At 40.2% G+C, this 7,818-nt stretch overlaps 1 non-coding gene across 1 annotated transcript; it reads right to left on the reverse strand.

Moving 5' to 3' along the window:
• Positions 1–827: 827 nt before the first annotated feature.
• On the reverse strand, positions 828–920 carry LOC122686253. Its single transcript, XR_006338675.1, has one exon. It is a non-coding gene; the product is annotated as a small nucleolar RNA SNORD116 (small nucleolar RNA).
• Between the last annotated feature and the right edge of the window lie 6,898 nt (positions 921–7,818).

The raw sequence follows: 7,818 nt of genomic DNA on the forward strand, positions 1-7,818 counted from the left end.
ATATTGCTTCTATTGCTATGTTTACAAATTCACTAGTGTTTTCATCTGTTATGTCTAATCTACTATTAATTCCATCCAGTGAATTTTTTTTAATCTTAGACATTGTTGCTTTTAGCTTGAGTTATTTGATTTTTTGTATTTGTTTTTCATACGTTCTATATCTCTATTTGGGGGCTTTCAGAATATAGCTAAAATAATTCTTTTCATGTCTGTTTCTGCTGATTCTAATATCTGTTTCAGTTCTATGTAGGTTTTCACTGATTGATTATTCTCCTTATTATAGGTCACATTTTTCTGCTTCTTAGGATAGTCTGTTATTCTTTTATTGGATGCCAGACATTGTGAATTTTGCCTTGCTGGCTCCTGACTATTTCTGTATACCTATAAATATTCTTAAGCTTTGTTCTGATATGCAGTTGAGTTTCTTGGAAAAATTTTGATCCTATTGGACCTTGCTTTCTAAGACTTGTTAGCCTAGACTAGCGCTGCATTTAATCTTGGTAATGTGTCCCTTAGTACTGAGGCAAGACTCTTCTAAATACTCTACACCCAACACCTCATGAATTGCAACATTTTACGGTCTGGCTGGTGGGACAGACACTATTGCTGGTCCTTTGCGAGTGCTGAATGCTGCGCTTGGTTGCTCGATCATGTCAGACTCTTTGTGACCCCATCAACTGTAGCCCGCCAGGCCCTATCCATGGGATTCTCCTGGCAGGAATACTGGAGTGGGTTGCCAGGCCCTCCTCCAGGGGATCTTCCCAACCCAAGAATTGAACCCGTCTCCCGCATTGCAGGCAGATTCTTTTTTTTTTTCTCAACGTGCTGGACCTCAGTTTCAATGAGGAGACGGTAGTGAGTTCTCACTCATTTTGTTCAGATTTTCCAAGGAATGCATGAGAGGATGTCGTCATCGATCTGCAGGCGGATTCTTTACTGTCTGAGCCACCAATGAAGCCCAAGAATACTGGAGTTGGTAGCCTATCCCTTCTTCAGGGGATCTTCCCAACCCAGGAATCAAACCAGAGTCTCCTGCATCGCAGGCAGATTCTTTATTGGCTGAGCTACCAGGGGAGCCCGAGTGTTGAATATTTTTTTGTTGATGTTTTCTCCAATCTTGGACAGCTTTCTCATATATGTAAGCCGATCAGTCTCTGCTAAATGGTCAAAAGGAACCCTCTGCACATCTTCAGAGTTCTTCTGTATGCATCATTCTCCTCTGACCCAGGTACTTTGTCCTACAAATTCAAGCTGCCTTGGCAGTTGTTTAAGGCAAGAAGGTAAATTTGATCCGTGTTATTCCATCTTGGTCACAAATAAAGTCAATGATATTTATTTTTAAATTACTTCAAACATACAGAAAAATTTCAAGACATGTATAGAGAACTCGCACATTCTCTTTACTTAGCGTTCCAAATTATTAATATTTTGTCACCTTTATTCTACCTCTCTCTTTACATATATATATATATATAATTTTATCATTATTCTTTTTTAAACCATTTAAGCAGTAACTGCAGAGTTGATGATTCATCACTCTCACTTCCCCCAGTTTCTATCTTTCCAAAACAAACACAGTCTTCTACACAACCAAAGTACAACCAAGCTCAAAAAGCAATATCAATACAATACAATACTATCAATACAAAACAATTAATACAACCATCCAGTTCATAGAACACTCTTAAGTTTTTCCAACTGTACCAGTAATGTCTCTTTTTTTATGGTCTGGTAGCCATACCAAGATCATTTAATTGTCATAGACTTCCAATATCACTCAGTCTGGAATAGTTTTTTTTTTTTTTTAAGTCTTTCCATCTTTTCAGTCTGTATGTATTTCTCTACCATAGTTTGTCCCACGTCCAGAATCAGATCATGTTTTCTTTGCAGGAAAATGATATGATATTATGTTTTATTGAGACTTCTCAGTTCAGTTCAGTCACTCAGTCATGTCTGACTCTTTGCCACCCCATGGACTGCAACACGCCAGGCTTCCCTCTCCATCACCAACTCCTGGAACTTGCTCAAACTCATGTCCATCGAGTTGGTGATGCCATCCAACCATCTCATCCTCTGTCATCCCCTTCTCCTGCCTTCAATCTTTCCCAGCATCTTCTCAGGAAACATGAAATTCACCATTTTCCCACTTGTAAATGGTCAGCATTTTGTGGGAAAATATTTTGAGACTGCAGCAATATTTAATTTTTAATTGAAATTTCACCCACCAGCCTTGACCCCTATGGGTGACTCATGCTGAATCCACAGAACCTGTTCTTAACATGTAACTCATTTGGTTTTCCAAAGGCATCAGCTACCCCGACAGAAGATCAGATATTCCAGCAGTAACAGTTCTAATCTCTGTTGAAAACCAATATCAAAAGAGAAACCACACCTACCTTAAAGAAGCAGTTCTGTTCATTGAGCAATCTCTCCATCCAACTACCAATCAATATATCACCCATTCATTGTATTGAATGGGTATCGATAGTACTTTGACATGGTGCCAGGCTGTGGATATAAACAACAAAAAGCCCCAAACCATAAGACACAGTGCTTATATCTAATAAGTTCCTGGTTTTCATAGGAAAATAACGTCAACAAATAATTACAATTCAATGTGATTATAATAGAAAATAATACTTAGTATTATTCCCTTGTGGCTCAATGATAAAGAATCTGTCTGCAAATGCAGGAGACGTGGGTTCAGTCTCTGGGTTGGGAAGATCCCCTGGAGGAGGAAATGACAGCCCACTCCAGTATTCTTGCCAGAAAAATCCCATGGACAAAGGATCCTGGTGGGTTACAGTCCATGGGGTCACAAAAGAGTCAGAGATGACTGAGCAACTGAGTACGCACGCAGGTATAAAATACGTGGAATACCCAAGGAACATAAACTGTATTCACATATATGAGAAGGTTTCCTAGAGAGGTAATATTGGTCCTTTAAGGTGAATAGGAGCTTGGGAAATATTTGACAAGAACGGGAGTAAGTAGAACATTCCAGTTGGAAGAAACAGCATGTGATAATGTAGGGTATAAAAGCATGAAGTACAAAGGTCATAGAAGTGGTTCACTGTCTGGGGAGGGGATGGTCTGCAAGGGAAGGGGGACTGGTGGCGGGGCAGGAAAAACTGAGGTGGGGCCAGCTTGGTACAGAGCCACATTTTTTTGGTCGTGCTAAGGAGCCTGGATTTTATTCACCAGGGGTTCCCACTATGAGTGCAGATTCCTGGACCCCATCCTCAAGTTATTTAAATTAGAATCCCTGAGGAAAATCTGGGAATCTGTATTTTAACAAGCACCTTAAGTTTGAAGATAACTTCTGTAAGTCAGAGGAAGCGACTGAATGCTTTAAAATAGAGTGAAATAATGAGATTTGTGTTCAGAAAGATCACTCTGGGACTCATGGATGATGTCTTGGAAAGGGGTGCAGGCTGAAAGGGTTATCCAGACACTAAGATGCTCCAAAGTGAATTGTTAGATTATAGTAGCCAACAAGGCTTGTCAAAGGGTCTCATTCTTGAACACATGCATCACTCCATGTTCGGTTGCAGGAGTTGTGGGGGATATGATCGCTTGGCACTTGACATCTATTCCATTCCCCTTTCAGTGGAGTGGCTTTCAAACTTTTTTTTTACTCAACCCCTAGTGAGAAAATATTTTACTTTGCAGTCCATACATACGTGTGTGAGGCACAAAACAGAAATTACCCTAGGTTGATGCCCTCTGGAAATGTTATTCTGCTCTATTTTACTTTTTTCAGTGCTTTGATGATTCACTGACGATGAGTCCTGATCCCCACAGTGAAAGCCATTGCTATATAACAGTGCTGGAAAGCGAAAGACTATATTTTCCCACCCACTTCAGCTGGAGTTCCAGGTATTTTCGGCTCTGCAAACCCAGCGTCCTCGTGTTGCGTTTGCTCTTTCCGTTGCCAAGCATGCCGTGGAAGTGTTTGGTCTTTCTTGGCAATGCCAACAGAGGCTTAGTCACTAGCAGAGGTGCCTTTCATAGGTATTATGAAGGAAAAAAAAAAAAAAGGCTTATCAATTTTTGCTGGTGAAGTTTGTACCAGGCATAGAATGGTTCTGGAATCTGCCGCATTCATGACTTAATAAGCAAAAATAAGTAAGTAAGTGTCAGTCATTCAGTCATGTCAGACTCTTTGCGACCCCATAGACTGTAGCCGGCCAGGCTGCTCTGTCCATGGGATTCTGCAGACAAGAATACTGGAGTGGGTAGTCCTTCCCTTCTCCAGGGATCAAACTTGAGTCTCCTACTTGCAGGCAGCTTCTTTACCATCTGAGCCACGAGGGAAACCCTCTATAAGCATGGAACCTTCTTAATCAGGACAATTTCTGATTGCAGTGGCTTCAAGGTCAAGGCAGTGATGACGTAGGGCTGGAGGCTGAGAAGTTTTGAGTGGTAGGAGCTGCTTGGGTGCCCAGTACTGTGGTGTGGCTGGGGAGAGGGGAGGGAGGTTTCTAAAAGGTCCCCCTAGAGACTGTTTTGTCTGCCCGTCAAGTGACCTACATGCCGCATAAAATCTGCAGTAAATCTCTACCTACATAGGATTCTCTTCTCTGCAACAGAACTCTGGGCACAGTCTCACTGAGGTATTAGTGAAGTTCTAAGTCATGGAGACTTAGGACTTGCCTAAACCTTCACCTGCCAAACTTAATCTGGGTCCAGCCACAAAAATGAATGAAGGACTACATCTAGCAGCACGGGCCAATCAGAAACATAAAATTGGATAAAAATAGCAAAACACGTAAGCCTATAGTTCTGTTTTATACAAAATTTAGAAAATAGGCAACTTAGACCACAATGCTTAGAGATCTTTATTTAAGGAATAGATCTATAGAAAAAGAGGTGTTTACCATAAAAATCAGATTGTTAGGTAATCAGTAAGGGTCATGGAGAGACTTCTGAGGTGCTGGCTATGTCCTATTTTTTACCTAAATGGTGATTTTGCGTGTGTTTGACCTATGTACCTTTTGGTGTGTAAATTATATTTGACATTATCTCACACACATAAAAATTGCAACAATAGCAAAGATTTTATTTGTAATTCATGCAATTTATGGCCATCCAGTCCATTCATACAATTTATGATGATCATCCAGTCCGTCTAGTCATCTGATGCTTGAATGTCCCCACAGCCTTTTCTATCCTCTGACTGACCCCTTCTGAAGAACTGGAGTCACGTAGTTGTCACTCATGAGAGAGGTAACACACTCAAGCAAATAACAGGTGAGCCTCTTAGCTTTATTGTCATGTTCCTATGTCCACTATCGTACCTCAATTCCCAACTGCCAAGTCATTGAAGACCATATTTAAAGACTGCAAGAGGATCCTCAAAACTAACATTGAACCTTACCTTCAGGATGTAACTTCCCTCTCTCTGACCCTTGGGTAACGTAGCTTGTTTTATTGTAAGAACCAAGACAGCAATGATCAATACCATAGCAAGAAAAGAGATACATTACATATGGGTTACCTTGAAGTATGAGTTGCTTTCTTTCTCAAATGGGCTGTTAAGTTTTAGGAAGGATTGGGAGAGCAGAAATGACAGGTGAGCCTGGAAAGAAAACTCCCCTATCGCTTTATTTTATAGTTTCTGGCTTTACAAGATGAACTAGTGAGTTAAGTAGGTACAAGACAAGTGTCTTGGACTGAAATGACCATCCAGTGAAGGAAAAGTCACAATATGAAGGTTTCCACTTCTCCAGTCTTCAAAGAGAGATACAGTATATCTGGGATGGGGGCGTGGGAGACTAATGTTGTCAAGATTAAATGTTAATACCAGACATCTTTTTCATCAAAAGATGCCATGTTGACTTCAAAGAATACACATGGCTTACAAGTTGAACTTTCTGTTTTTAAATAAACATAGCCTCTGCAGAAAACTTTTCCAAAAGTTTTTCACCTTTTCCTGATGCTTCATAACACTTTACAGATTTTTCAGCTAATATGAGATTTCCAAACAAATGGGCATGATACAAAGAATAATATGTCTTTTTGTTTGTCCAGTAAATATTTGTTGAATTGGTCACAGTGAACAAATTAAAAGAAATTATAAAAGAATAAATCACTACTACAAATTAGGTAGCTCTTTTTGATACAAAGTTACCCATTTTCATGAGGATGACTTCTGAGAATTACAGGTAATGATTCTATTATGACAAAAATGTAGAGCTGCCTTTCTACTCCGTGCAGGCAAAGGAAAGTTAAAAAGTAAAGCCATTATCTGGGTAATTCAAACAAAAAACTAACTATTGAGGGAAAGGAGGCCCTTTTTTTCCTGGCCCAAATTCATTTGAGCCATCCAATAACATGACCCACTAGAGTGGAATTTGGCATTCAAGAGGCTTGTCTTGGCTCATGTCCAGTGGGGTTTAGTTACTGAATTCTTTAAAGGACATTGTTCAAACATGGTCTCCCGTGTAACTGGGTTCTAAGGCATGAGCTGCAAGAACCTTGACCCTATCACATGACTCCAGAGTATTCATCCATTGGATCAAATTATGCAGAAAATCACTCTCATTCCAGTTCACCTTTCCAGGTTAGACAGAAGCAAAGTAGATTGCCCAAGATTTGCTCCACAATAGTTACACGCGAATACTTGAAAGCTCTGCCTGAAAAGTGTGTTGATAAATACGATCCCTGTTCCTGGATGGTGTCAATAGAAGCAAATAGGCCAAAGGTGGCAGCTACTTGGCAGTTCCCCACTCCCTATCCCTGCCTGCCACATTCTCAGTTCTTTGGAACGCACCTTTGATTACTGAAAGAATTGTGTTGATTTCATGAATGGTAGAAATCACAACAGTTGAGCTGCCTGCCCTTCCAACCTCCTTTCATGACTCTAATGTGCTCCCTAAACATTTAGTTAACAACTGGAAAAAAAGAAAATATGAGGATGTCTCGCAGAGAGTGACTATGTTGCAGAAACAGCAACTGTGACCTTTTGCTTGCTTTCCTTTGCTGGCCATGCCTGAGCAAGGCTTTTTTGTAAGGTGACCTGGGGTTGGGCATTCTGCCCACGCGCACACCTGGCAGCTCGAATCCTCCTATCCTTGGGAACTTGGATACATGCTGAGTTCCCGTTTTCTTTGACTGCAAAACAGACAAGGACCAGCTGGTTGGTGCTGACACGGCTCACATGACTGGCGGGAACACTACTTAAGTGTTCGCTATTTATTAATGGGGAGATATTTCTCTGAGAAAAGCATATCCTTTGTCTTCTGATGGAAAGTTTGTCCTTCCAGTGGGGAATGATCTAGAAAGCAAACAAATTGACCATTCATTTCCCATGTGTGAGTCCCATGTGTAAGTTTTCATTTTAAAGGTTCAAATCCAAATATAAGAAATGAATTGTGGCCCTAGAAATACCAGATTCTTAACTTCTTCCCCATAGCAATATGATTTTTAATAGCTGAATATGCCATCTCTCCTTGAGCAGGTTGCTTTTATCACCAGTTTAAAGTATAGATTATTGTTATAAATACTATAAATTATTTGAAGATAATATCACCCTGGAAATAATTTTTAACATCCTCAGTCTCAAGGTATCAAATAGTGCAATGCTGGGTTTAGTATGTTCTTGTAGGCAAAGTGCTTTCCTATGTGGCTACATGGACCTAGCCTGAGCCTGCAGACTCTGGGAGACAGAAAAGTGGAAAATCAGACACTAATAAAGTATAGAGAAGGGTCTTCCGATTTTCTAACATTATGTGGGATAACATGAAAAACGTAATAATGGAATTTTTTTATACCTCTACCTAAAATTAAAAACTCTGAAGCTCTCCTTCTTCTCCT

The sequence above is a fragment of the Cervus elaphus genome, chromosome 3 (genome assembly GCF_910594005.1).
Source record: "Cervus elaphus chromosome 3, mCerEla1.1, whole genome shotgun sequence".
Classification (NCBI taxonomy): Eukaryota; Metazoa; Chordata; class Mammalia; order Artiodactyla; family Cervidae; genus Cervus; species Cervus elaphus.